General features: G+C 39.7%; 1 pseudogene; it reads right to left on the bottom strand.

Annotated features, from left to right (window-relative positions):
* Positions 1-661: 661 nt before the first annotated feature.
* Positions 662-1,938, bottom strand: LOC107970103 (coxsackievirus and adenovirus receptor-like; annotated as a pseudogene).
* Positions 1,939-13,924: the final 11,986 nt, after the last annotated feature.

The following is a 13,924-nucleotide window of genomic DNA, read 5'->3' as shown; positions in this document are numbered from 1 at the left end:
CTGCTATTGCACCTAGAGTCATCTCAATATGTGGCTGACAGCAAATGTTCTAACTTAATCTGATAGATGCTCCTTTAGCATATAAAAGAGCTTGCTAAGTCCCTATTACCTGTAGCAGTCTATCAACTAAATATTTAAGAAATCATTTCATAGACAAGGTTTATGAATGACTTAGAAGTAAAATTAGTAATTTCTAAACCACTGTAGCATTTTCTATGTTTTTAGAGATATTCCTAACACAGACTTTTCCAAGGAGCTGTGAAAACAAGTACAAACACACATGTGTAATTTTGCCATGGATGTTTCTGTACTAATTTGGGGGAGACTGGTGGGCCATAAATAAATGAGATACACATCCTAAAAATAATGGTAAAAATTAACAAGTACCGCTTTCAGATGGTTACTCAAGTATCAACTTGGTATGCAAGTAAGTTCACCAGTGTCTTCACTTATGATTTCATATTCAAAGTGCTACATCTTACTTAGGTACTGATAAATTTAGAAACCTTTATAATCTACCTCTTAAAGAAAATCCAGCTTTTTCAGATGGTAAACTTGTCTTTACTAACTTTAATGCCTGTAACTATTTCGATATAACCAAAGAAAAATTTTAAAAAATATATTCCTTACAGCTCCTGATTAACTTATTTTTGGATACATTTTGAGGCTAGTAACAAAATTTAGACCAGAATAGGTTTTCATATATCAAAAAAGGAACGGAACACAGAGAGCACAGATGAGACGTATGGAGGATCTATACTATAGACCCATCCTTGCTCTGTGCGGGAATCATCACAGGAATCACGCCCATTCGACTTAGATTAGGGGCAGCTACCTTAGCAGGTGGGAGAGTCGGACTCTGAGGAGTGCGTTCAAAGTCTTCACTCGGTACTTGTTTATACTGAGTCTTGGAATATCCTTCCATGTTGGAAGGAGACATGGATCCCAGGGATGAACGATTACTGCCTGTGCAGCTTCTGGCAGTGGACGTATGGCTCTTTGGAGGTGGCACATCTTCCCTGATATCGTGATGAACTTACTTTTCATATTTTTCTTCTCTGCGCTTTTTACGACAGCAAAAGATGATAAGACCAATGAGCACTAGAGCAAGCAAAGTTCCTATAATGGCTCCTGCAATTAGTCCAGCTTTATTTGAAGGAGGGACAACGTTTACACGCAACAGGCACTGATCAGAGCCCACTCCGTTTCTGATGTACAGCTGTATGTCCCAGAGTACTCAGAAGAAGCATTTTTTTTACAGATATAACAGATGAAGTCATTTCTGCTAACCATGAAGTGGGCATTTTCTGTGAGTCAGACAATTTTTGCCACTCATACTGTAATGGAAGTGAACCTTCTTTTGGTTCACATTTTAGTTTAAAGTCACTTCCAATTTCTTCTGAACCATCAACATAACATCTTGTACCTGAAGGCTTACCAAGAACTACCAGCTGAATCTTCTTATTTGCAACACCAGGAGCTTTTTTCACTTTGCACTGATCTGTGCCAATATCTGACAGCTGTAAATTCAGTACATTTATTGATGCATCACCAGATTTGAGATCATTACTCTTAAAATGTACTCGGCCTTTCAATTCTGGATAGTAATCATCATAAATTTTGTTTCCAGAATATAAAATAACCACTTGATCCACCTTCTGATTATCAGCTGGTGATATCAGCCACTCGATGTCCAGTGGTCCCTGGTCTTCAGGACTAAGCGTAAATTTGCATGGCAGATAGGTAGTTTCCCCTTTGGCTTTTTCAATCATCTGCTCAGGAGTAGTGATACTCCAACCTCTGATGAAATCCGCGACTCTGCACAGGAGCACGAAGCGCAGCAAGAGCGCCATGGTGGCTGCTGTGCCGTGGGCGGCGGCTGCAGGCAGGCGACTCTCGCTCCAGGTCCTAGGCTCCCCGCGCCTCGCGCACTCAAGATAGAGAAAATCTTAAAGACTCCACCAAAATAAATGGTTAAAGCTGATAAAGAAATTCAATAAAGTTAATGGTTACAAAATCAACATACAGCTAGCATTATTGTTTGTATACACTAATGACTATTACCTGAAAAATAAAGTAATAAGGCAATTCAATTTATAATAGAATCAAAACAGATATAAAAATATATAAAAGACTTAGGAGTAAATTTAATCAAGAATGTGAAAGATTTGCACACTGAAAACTATAGCACATTGATGAAAAAAATTAAAATGGCATAAATAAATGGAGAAACATCCTTTATTGATGGATTAAAAAATTAGTATTGTAAAAGTGTCAATGCTACCCAAAGCAATCTACAGATTAAATGCAACCACTATCAAATTCCCCAAAATAGAAAAAATACTGCTAAAATTTGTATGGAACCACAAAAGACCCCGACTAACCAGAGCAATCTTGAACAAAAAGAACAAAGCTGGAGGTATCAGACTACCCAATTCCAAACTATATTACAAAGCCATAGTAATTAAAACAACATAGCAGTGGCATAAAAACAGACAGGTAGAGCAGTGCAAAGGGATATAGAACCCGTAAATAAATCCGTGTGTCTGTGGTCAATTGACTTTTTTGATAAAATGACTAAAAATACACAATGAAGAAAGAAAATTATTTTCAATAAATGGTGTAGAAAAAACTGAATATCCACATACAGAAGAATAAAATTTGACTTTTCTTTTGCTCTTTATACAAGTATCAAATCAAAATTAAAGACTTAAATGTAAAACTACTACAAGGAAATATAGAAGAAGACTGTATGACATTGGCCTGAGCTATGATTTTCTGTAGATTATTCCAAAAGCACAGGCAACAAAAGCAAAAACACACGAATGAGATTGCATAAAACTAAAAAGCTTTTCCGCAGGAAAAGAAGCGATAATAGAATGAAGAGACCCCACAAATGCGATAACATTTTTAAACCATACATCAGATAAAGGGCTCATATAATAATATATAAGTAACTCAACCTACTCAAAAATAAGAATAAAACTATGCTTATTAAAAAAATAAGCAAAGAACCAGAATAGACATTTCCTAAGGCATACAAAAGGCCAACAGGTACATGAAAAAATAAAAAAACATTTCTAATTATCAGAGAAATGCAAATCAAAGCCACAATGAGATATCACCTCACACATTTTACTAAGGCTATTATAAAAAAAGATGGAAGATAAGTGTTGATGAGGATGTGGAGAAAAAGAAACCCTGTACACTGTTGGTAGGAATGGAAATTAGTACAGCCATCTTGGAAAACAGTATGAAGTTTCCTCAAGAAATTATAAGTATATTTACCCTATGATCCATCAATCCCACTTCTGGATATATGTCCAAAGGAATTTCAATCAGTATGTCAAAAAGAGACATCTGCAATTTCATGTTCGTTGCAGCATTATTCATAATACCCATGAATTAGAAACAACCTAAGTGCTTATCAACTGAAGAATGGATAAAAATATGTGGAAAAATTGGAACCCTTCTACACCACTGGTGAGACTTTAAAATGTAAAACAGTCTGGCAGTTCTTCAAATGGTTAAACATAGAGTTATCACATGACCCAGCAATTCCACTTCTATGTGTTTACCAAAAAGAAAATAAAACAAATGCTACACAAACAGTAGTACACAAATGTTTATAGCAACACAAAGTAGAAAACAACAGAAATGTTCATCAGCTGAGGAGTGGATAAATAAAATGTGGTGTGTCCATAAAACAGAATCTTATTTAGCAAGAAAAGGCAAAAAACTGTTAATGCATGCTCCAAAATGGATGAACATTAAAAATACATTAAGTGAAAGATGTGAGTAAAAAGTGACTATGTGTTATTATGATTCCACTTATGTGAAATGTCCAGAATAGGCAAATTCATAGTCAGAAAGTAGACAAGTGGTTGCCTAGACTAGGAGGGGTTTAAAAAAGGCTGGAGAAAATGGGGAAAGATTGCTAATGGGTGCAAGTCTCTTTTAAGGAGAATTAAAATGTTCTAAAATTATATTATGATGATGATTTGTCCATCCAGTTAATATACTAAAAGAATTTGAAGTTTGTAGTTTAAATGAGTGAATTACACAATGTATAAATTATATCTCAATAAAGCTGTGGAAAGTTAAAAGTATATGTAGGATGCATACAAAAATACTACTTATCTTTATAAATGAATGAAATTCTGTCATTTGCAAAAACATGGATGGATTTAGAGGAAATTATGCTAAGTAAAATAAGCCAGACACAGAAAGACAAATATCTCTTAATGTCACTTATATGTGAAATCCAAAACTGTGCACTCACAGAAGTTAAGAGTAGAATGGTGGTTTATTAGAGGCTGAGCAGGGTGGGGGATGGGGGTGGAAAAAGGGGAAATATTCAATGGGATAATGCTTCAGTTAGGAGAAAGACATTCTGGTGATATGGTGCACAGCAAAGTGACTGCAGTTACTTATAATGTAGTGCATATCTTAAAAGTGCTAAAATAGTACATTTTAAATGTTTCACCATAATGTAATAAATATCTGAGGTGAAGGATACGTTATTTAGCCTAATTTGTCCATTTCACAATATTTACATGTATCGTACCACATTGTACCCCATATATATTTATTTATCAATAAAATCAACATTTTAAAAAGTGAGAAACACAGATGTGCTAGATCTTCATCTAAAGACATTTCTGAGAAAAATGTATCTGTTTTATTTCAAAAGAAATTTACACTTAATAGATATTATGGTAACTAAAGTAAGGCAGATAATTTTGGCCATCAGCTTATATTATGGGATAATCTCTTTTTGCTGACCTTGTAAAAGCTGTGGCATATTAACAAGTAGGAACATTTTTTTATCACGATCAGGTAAAGGTTCTGCATGTTTCTATTTTGAATAATATTTTCCCCAGGAATCACAAAGTGTGAATGCCTTTTATTTCAGAGGTCTAGCCCTAAATGGTTTAGTCAATTACATCATGCATTCTGAAATGAGTACTGGTGCGTTTGGGAAGGTACTATATATAATTGTGTTTTAAATTTAACTATCATATAAGTCTACTTTTCTAGTTAAGAGTCTATATTTTATAGAGGCCCTCCATATATATAAGAGCTTTTCTGATAGTATATCCATTAGATTTCAAAGATAAGTAAAGGAACAATTTTGCTTTTATTTATTATTATTATTATTTTTTAAGGCTAGTCAAGTGAAGCAGTGGGAGTGGAGAAGGAACTGCTTTAATTTTTATATGTTGGTGTTACAGGCTATATGTGACAGGCTATATATTTTTCTGCTGAATTTTAGAAACAAAATGAAATACTTATTTCATATTTCATTAGATTTAGGGATGATTACATTGAGGGGTTGGGACTAGACTGAAGGCACCACATCATCAATCACTTGGAAACAATATTTTGCCTATGTCTTATGTTATATTGACAAAAACTTTTATTGTTGCAGGCAATATAGCTCCCTATTGAAATATGTGAAAAATGTAGAGAAAAAAAGACAATATTTGTTATCAAGGGATACTTAGGCCTGAGATGCATGATGCTAATATTCAAAACATACACTTTTTAAAAATTAGATTTAAAATGTAAATTGAAGCAGGACATTTAGAAAAAGACATAACATCTACTATAAAAGTCCTGGGTTAGAAAAGTTAAAATGCTAAATGAAAAAATAATGCTTCTTGGGTGGCTTAAAATCGAATATGAGACAAAAGATTACTCAGAAATTTTTCTAAGATTAAAAACATGTATACAGTTTCTTTGATATAAAATGAAATAAATGTCTGGATATAACTTTAACAGAATAGAATAGGGAGACAAGGGCAAAGAGCAGGTGTATGCAGAATAAAGTGAACATATTATTGTAATAATGAGAGGGACAGAGTTGAATGATTGCTCTTGGAGACAAGGGATTTTGATGTCTAAGTTAATGACAAATCTTTTATTTGCAAGTTAAAAAAGGTAACTTAAACCTGGTGAAGGAATAAAGGGTGGTTGGGGGGATGATTCTTTGTACACTAAACTTATTTTAATGACTAATGAATTAATCACAAGTTCAAATGATTTTATGGAGGCTCTTTCTTTATTTGATATTTCTGCACTCCTTTTTTCTTTGTATGTGCTCCATTTTTACCTACTTGAACAATTTTTACCCTCAAAGTTTAGGAAACACTGTAACCAAATGTTCCAACATGATGTAATCCCTGAAAGCATTTGCAGCTGGGGGAGTAGGGGAAAAGGGGTTTCTCTTTCAACAAATGCATGTTAATCTCAGTGAAAACTCAGAAGTTTAAACATGGTCCGCCTTGGGTCATGTGGCTACCCCAGGACCAATCATTGCACCAGACATAGGAGATAATCTCAAAAGCCAGGTTGGAGTCAAGGTTCTTCAGTGGAATTTCCACTTTAGAAATCAGTTTTGTCAGGCTTTGTGTTTGCATATTACAGACATGATAGCCATATAGCTATCTATTCCACTTCCGTAGAGATGAAAACCTAAGAGCATATGCCCATTCAAAGGATTTTACATGAATCTTCATAGCAGCTTTACTTGCAACAGCCAAAACCTGAAAACAGTCCAAATATCCATGGACAGGTGAATTTGTGACTTACAAACTTACTATGGTATCTGTATATAATGAAATAATACTCCCTAGTAAGAACAGAACAATTGATAGATGTAGCAACATGAATAAATCTCAAAAATAGTGATGCTGAGTGATCAGAAAGTATACATACCCTATGATTTTATGTATTTGGAAATAAAAACTCATGGATAGTGACTGGAAGTGGATCAGTGGTTGCCTGTGGATGGAATGGGGATAGGCAGGAAAAAGTGAGTAGAAAAAGCACAAGGAAACTTTGGTGGTAAAGGTAATGGATATGTTTGCTATTTTAATATGTTGTTGGTTTTGTAGAGCTATAAATGCCAAGAATTATCAAAATGTACAATTGAAGTATGTGCAGTTTATTGCATGTAAATAAACCTTTTAAAAATTAACCGATACAAATTGACTTACATGACCAGAAAGCTCTTGAAAAACTCTCCTGTTTTCTCCCCTATTTTTATTCTTGCATGCCCTTATAGCCTGTGTTAACACATTTCTCATCTTACCATTCTTTTGTGTCTACATTTCTCCAGGTCAATATAACTACCACCATAATTTCTTGGTTTCTCTTTAGTTCATTAGTAATTATGAGTAATGTATTGAAATGTTAAAGATATGTTCATGCATTCAGAATCCTCTGCTCTCTGATCCACATAATAGTGAATTATGCTGTCAATAATTACACAGTATAGTGCTTTTTTCCTTTTTTGAGACAGAGTCACACTTGGTTACCCAGGCTGGAGTGCAATGGTGCATTCTGGGCTCACTGCAACCTCCACCTCATGGGTTCAAGTGATTTTCCTGCCTCAGCCTCCTGAGTAGCTGGGATACAGGCATCTGCCATCATCCCCAGCTAATTTTTGTATTTTTATTGGAGACAGGGTTTCACCATGTTGGCCAGGCTGGTCTTGAACCTCTGACCTCAGGTGACCTGCCTGTCTTGGCCTCCCAAAGTGCTGGGATTATAGGCATGAGCCACCACACCTGGCCAGAATATTGCTACTTTTGCAAATAGCTACAATTGACCCTGATCTGGACTTTGAGTTGATCACAGCTTTGTAAAAGAGGATAGCATTGTAAAACTACAAAATTAGCCTAATAATAAATAACATAGACTGCTTTCAGTATAAGAAATAATACTATCCTAAGCAAAAATAAATAAATAAATAAAAGTGGAGGAATTATATTATCTGACTTCATATTATACTACAGAATTATAGTAACCAAAAGAGTAGGGTACTGGCATAAAAAGAGACCCATAGATCAATGGAACACAATAGAGAACCCAGTAACAAATCTACATACCTACAGTGAACTCATTTTTGACAAAGGTGCCAAGAACATACACTGGTGGGAAATGGTGTTGAAAAAACTGGATATCCATATGCAGAAGAATGAAAACAGACTAGTATCTATCACCGAATACAAAAGTAAAATCAAAGTTGATTAAAGATGTAAAGCTAAGACCTCAAACTATAAAACTAGTACAAAAAAACTTTGGGGAAAATCTCCAGGACATTGGTCTGGGCAAAAATATCTTGAGCAATACCCGACAAGCACAGGCAACCAAAGCAAAAATGGACAAATGGATCACATTAAGTTAAAACGCTTCTGCACGGAAAATGATACAATCAACAAAGTTAAGAGACAATCCACAGAATGGGAGAAAATATTTGCAAACTACTCATCCAACAAAGGATTAATAATCAGAATATATAAAAAGCTCAAACAACTCTTTAAGAAACAATTTAATAACCTGGTTTAAAAAAAGGGGGCAAAAGATTTGAATAGATATTTCTCAAAAGAAGACCTACAAATGGCAAACAGGTATAAGAAAAGGTGCTCCATATCACCGATCATCAGAGAAATGCAAATCAAAACTACAATGAGATATCATCTCACCACAGTTTATATGACTTGTATGCAAAAGACAGGCAGTAAGAAATGCTAGCAGAGATGCAGAGAAAAGGGAACACTTGTACACTGCTCCTGGGAATGTAAATTAATAAAACCACCAAGGTGAACAGTTTGGATGTTTCTCAATAAACTAAAAGTTGAGCTACCATATGATCTAGCAATCCTACTGCTGGGTCTATACCAAAAATAAAGGAAATCAGTATGTCAAATACATATCTGCACTCCCATATTTGTTGCAGCACTGTTTACAAAACTAAGATTTGGAAGAAACCTTAGTGTCCATCAACAGATGAATGGATAAAGAAAATGTGGTACATATACACAATGGAGGACTATTCAGCTGTAACAAAGAACAAGACCCAGTCATTGTCAGTAACACTGATGGAACATTATGGATCATTATATTAAGTGAAATAAGCCAGGTGCAGAAAGACAAATGTTACATGTTCTTACTTATTTGTGGAATCTAAAATCAAAACAAACTCATGGACATACAGAGTATAAGGATGGTTATCAGGGGCTGGGAAAGGTAGTGGAGGGGGAGGTTTGTGGGAAGGTGGGGATGGTTAATGGGTATAAAAATAGAGAGTTAATAAGACCTACTATTTTATAGCACAATAGGGTGACTATATCCAATAATAATTTAATTGTACATTTTGAAATAACTAAGACTGTAATTGAATTTTTTATAACTTGAAGGATAAATGCTTGAGGGGAGGGATATCCCATTCCCCAAGATGTGCTTATTTCACATTGCATGCCTGTATCAAAACATCTCAGGGACCCCACAGATACATACACATACTATGTACCCACAACATTTTTAAACAATCTAATACAATTTTTTAAATAGCACTTATTTTTTGTTACCTTCAACTATTGTGAAATATATTCTATTATTTATGATTAGACTTGTTTGAAAACATATTTTAAAAACACTATTTAAGACCAGATAAATGGACTAGGAGTAACTTGCATAAAAATGACAGAAATTGCTGCTACTTCTTCTAATTATTGAGATGGTATTTCTATATTTGTGAAATTATCTGTGATAGAAAATTGAATTGTTTCCAACATTATTATTTTTCATAATTCAACATGTTATATTGCTACTTCTTTAAAAGTAGCCTTTAAAATATTACCAATCTATTTTAAAGTCTACTTGCCAAAACATTAAACTATTCTTTAAAAAAGTAATTTATTTAATTACCTAACATCCTCAAGCAATGTCCTAATTTTCTCAAGCAATTATCTGATTTTCTCAAGCAATTGATATTAGCAAGTTGTGCTAGCTAACTGCTGAGAATCATTGTCTACATATGAGATAAATCATCTGTCAATCCTTTAAAGAAGACTTTATGAGCCATAGAGATTGTAGTCCAATCTGTATCACTGACTTTAAACATTGGATAATTGACACTCCGTGTTGTCTGTAAGCCTATTTCACAGCAGCTGAGTGATGTTAATAGGTACTTCTTGGAGTGCCATTTTCCTTATAACCCTTAGATTAATTCAGATTGACTGAGTTCTGTGTCAGTGGAAATTGCCAGAATTATATCATTGTGCTTTGCATCTAGTTTCACTTTTCCAAAAGCCTATACAGATTTCAGATGTTTAGAAAATAGCTCTTGTTTTCCTTCTGGGTAATCTTTTTCATGTCACCACTCTTGTCAGCATCTGCATTGGGCAAATTTCCTAGGACCTCCCTTCTGCGTCTTTTAAAAAATGAAAACAAAATCAATGTAGCGCAGCAAGCCAGGGAGTCTGCTATGATTGACTTATGGCCATAGTCACCCAGCAGTTCCTTCAGATGTGGCTTCCCAGGTCAGCCACTGAGCTCACCGCTGTCCTCCTGCCTGCAGAAGTGGCTCTGTGAGCCGTTTGAGGAGAAAATGGGGGACTTTGGGCTTCAGCCCGAGGAGAACAGGGTGGAGATGGAGGAGCCCCTGGGCGTCCGCAGGTTAACTGAAAACATGAGAAAACACAAGCACGGGACCAAGTCTGTCACTAACCTGTAAAGAACTCTCACCAAGCCGACTGGGCACTTTGTCTGAGCGCCTGCCTTTGCCACCACTGTGTGCGGGAAGGCCTGGGGCACGACTGGGCCATCCCAGTGTTCTTATGTCTATACATTCCGAGGTTACCCCTCAGCAAAACGCCAGAGGCTGGCAGACACAGCGGAGCATCCTGCAGTAGGGATCCGAAGCCGTGGAATCTCCAAAGGACCATTTGACCGCATCCCAGAATCTCCAGCTCAGGCCGGACATCGCCCAGAAAGCCCACATCGTCTTTGGCAAGACCTCCCGGATTGTGGTTTTGATTTGCATTTCTCTGATGGCCAGTGATGATGAACATTTTTTCATGTGTCTGTTGGCTGCATAAATGTCTTCTTCTAAGAAGTGTCTGTTCATATCCTTCCCCCACTTTTTGATGGGATTGTTTGATTTTTTTCTTGTATATTTGTTTAAGTTCTTTGTAGATTCTGGATATTAGCCCTTTGTCAGATGGGTAGATTGCAAAATTTTTCTCCCATTCTGTAAGTTGCCTGTTCACTCTGATGGTAGTTTCTTTTGCTGTGCAGAAGCTCTTTAGTTTAGTTAGGTCCCATTTGTCAATTTTGGCTTTTGTTGCCATTGCTTTTGGTGATTTAGACATGAAGTCCTTGCCTATGCCTATGTCCTGAATGGTATTGCCTAGGTTTTCTTCTAGGGTTTTTATGGTTTTAGGTCTAACACTTAAGTCTTTAATCCATCTTGAAAAGTTAATAATAATAAAAATAATAATATGGAAGAAATTAAAAAAAAAACCTCCTGGAGACCAGGAACTTGGTCGGGGCGCGCGGCCTGAGATCACCCCAAGCTCTGGGTGCCTTCCTATCCTTCTGCTTCTTCCTTGGCCGCTTTAGGGGGCACGCCTCGCTGTGGGTCTCCCTGCGGGTGGTGCAGTGGTGCTCCTGGATGTCACCTCCAGGCGCTTTTGAGACTGCGGCAGGCACCGGGCACCAGGCACCTGCGGATTGGCCTCCCCAGACCGGGCTCAGGGACCTCCAGTGCTCCGCGGTGCGGGCTGCAGGCGACCTCAACGTGGAGCTGCTGCCAGTGCCACAGGCCCCAGGGGAGGCCCAGGATGCTGCTTCCCCGCCCCAAGAAGGGCAGTTTGGAGGAAAGTCTTTGGCCTGATGGAAGGCGGCGCCCATCGGGGGTGGGGCTGAGAACTAGGCTGGCGCCGCTGCCTGGTAAGCGGGCACCAAGAGGCCCACGGCCTCCATCAGGAACCAGGTGCTTCTCCAAATCCCGGATTTCCAGGAGGAACAACGGCGTCAAGCTGGCTGACACCAGGAACACCCAGAAGTCCCCGCTCCTGCCTGTCCTTCCGCACTCAGGAGCGGGGATGGCCACAGGGACACCATCAGCCCACAAACCGCTGGCGTTTGCTGCCATGGTGCGCGGAGATATGGTGCGCGGAGATGCGGTCCCCGAGGAGGCCACTTTCGGCCAGGACGCCGGGATCGTATCAGCGGCAGCATCCCGCGCTGACACTCAGTATTGACTTTCCCCGGACATTGCTGGATTTTTTGCTTTTTAAAACAATTTTGCAGTGGGAGAACAAAAAAGGGCATCCTCAGGGCTTTTGCAAAATTCTCCTGGACCTGTGGTTCTGTGGTGTTCACCTCTGCGTTTTACGGACCACTAATTGGCCAGAGCTCCTAAGGCCTATAAGGGCCTAACCCAGCGCTTTAGACACCCCTGAGGGACATTCGCGGCTCAGGAGGATAAAGGTCCTCAGGGGCCTGCCGCGAGGAGGACATGCAGCCCCTCGGCCACCACATCTTCCTCCATTCCAGCCTTGGGACCCACTCTAGAGGCCACGCGCATTTCCACTGCCAAAGCAATGACACAGGAGATGGAAAGAAATTCTTGGCCAGGCGCGGTGGCTCACACCTATAGTCCCAGCACTTTGGGAGGCCAAGGTAGGCAGATCATGAGGTCAGGAGATCGAGACCATCCTGGCTAGCAAGGTGAAACCCCGTCTGTACTAAAAACACTCAAAAGGCGGCCGGGCTTGGTGGCGGGCTCCTGTAGTCCCAGCTACTTGGGAGGCTGAGGCGGGAGAGTGGCGTGAACCCGGGAGGCGGAGCTTGCAGTGAGCCGAGATCGCGCCACTGCAGTCCAGCCTGGGGGACAGAGCGAGACTACGCCTCAGAAAAAAAAAAATTTTGCCTTCACTATATGCCTAAGTAATTTCTCTATTAGAGCCCAGAGTCGTGGGGCCCACACCGCCAGCTGACACATGAAAATGTGGCAACGATGTGGTGGTGTCTCTGTGTGGCAGCGTGGTGGTGTGTCTGTGTGGTGTGTCCGTGTGGCAGAGTGTCTGTGTGGTGCTATGTCCATGTGGTGGTGTGTTCATGTATCTGCATGGTGATGTCTCCGTGTGACAGTGTGTTTGTGTATCCATGTGACAATGTCTGTGTGTCCTTGTGTCCACATGGCATTGTCTGTGTGGTGGAGTCTGACAGTGTGGAGGTGTGTCCATCTGACAGTGTGGCGGTGTGTCTGTGTGTGGCAGTGTCCATGTGGCAGTGTGTTTGTTCGCGTGATGGTGTGTCCATGTGACAGTGTAGTGATGTCTCTTGTGTCTGTGTGTCCCTGTGATAGTGTGGTGGTGTGTCCATGTGGTGATGTCTCCGTGTGTCTGTGTGTCCCTGTGATAGTGTGGTGGTGTGTCCGTGTGGATTTCTCCGTATGTCTGTGTGTCCGTCCATGTGAATGTGCCAGTGTGTCCATGTGACGGTGTGTCCGTGTGGTAATGTCTCCGTGTGTCTGTACATGTGACAGTGTGGTGGTGTGTCCGTGTAACAATGTGGCGGTGTTCCCTTCCCGGCTTGCGGAGCTGGCGTCTTTCCCTCTCAGCCCAGGACGCCCCAGGAGACCCCCAGCTTGGAGTGCAGAAGATGGCTTCTGTGGAGGGAGGAGCAGGGAGCCCCAACAGCCGAGTTTGTGGGGTCCCCTGCATTGGGTGGGAGTGAGGAGAAAGGCGCCCGGGCAGCCAGGACAAGCCTGGGCCTGCCCTAAGGAGGTGACCCACTCCGGGCCTGCATTTTGGGGTGAGCACTCCAGCTTGGTCATCTTGTCCTAAGTCCTTTGTGTGCCGTGGAGATTGCTGAGTTTTGAAGAAGGGAAGGTCATCTTTGTCGCGGAAAGCCTGATGTGTTTCTCTATTGCTGTCACTTTTCAGCCTCATCGCTGGTGAAACATCAAACATTGGGCACATTCTGCCAAGAAAACTCCCGGAAGAAAATGTGGGGACTGGCAGTATCCAACCAGAGAAGTCACACACAGATTTCTGTTTGGTTGGAGATCGGCCGTTTTTCCCTGTGGGTGGGGGAAGCGGAGCAGCTCTGCAGCGGGAAGGAA

This window comes from Pan troglodytes, chromosome 22 (assembly GCF_028858775.2).
Source record: "Pan troglodytes isolate AG18354 chromosome 22, NHGRI_mPanTro3-v2.0_pri, whole genome shotgun sequence".
Lineage (NCBI taxonomy): Eukaryota > Metazoa > Chordata > Mammalia > Primates > Hominidae > Pan > Pan troglodytes.
The sequence above is the reverse complement of the archived record's forward strand: the minus strand, read 5'-3'. Positions and strand labels throughout refer to the sequence as shown.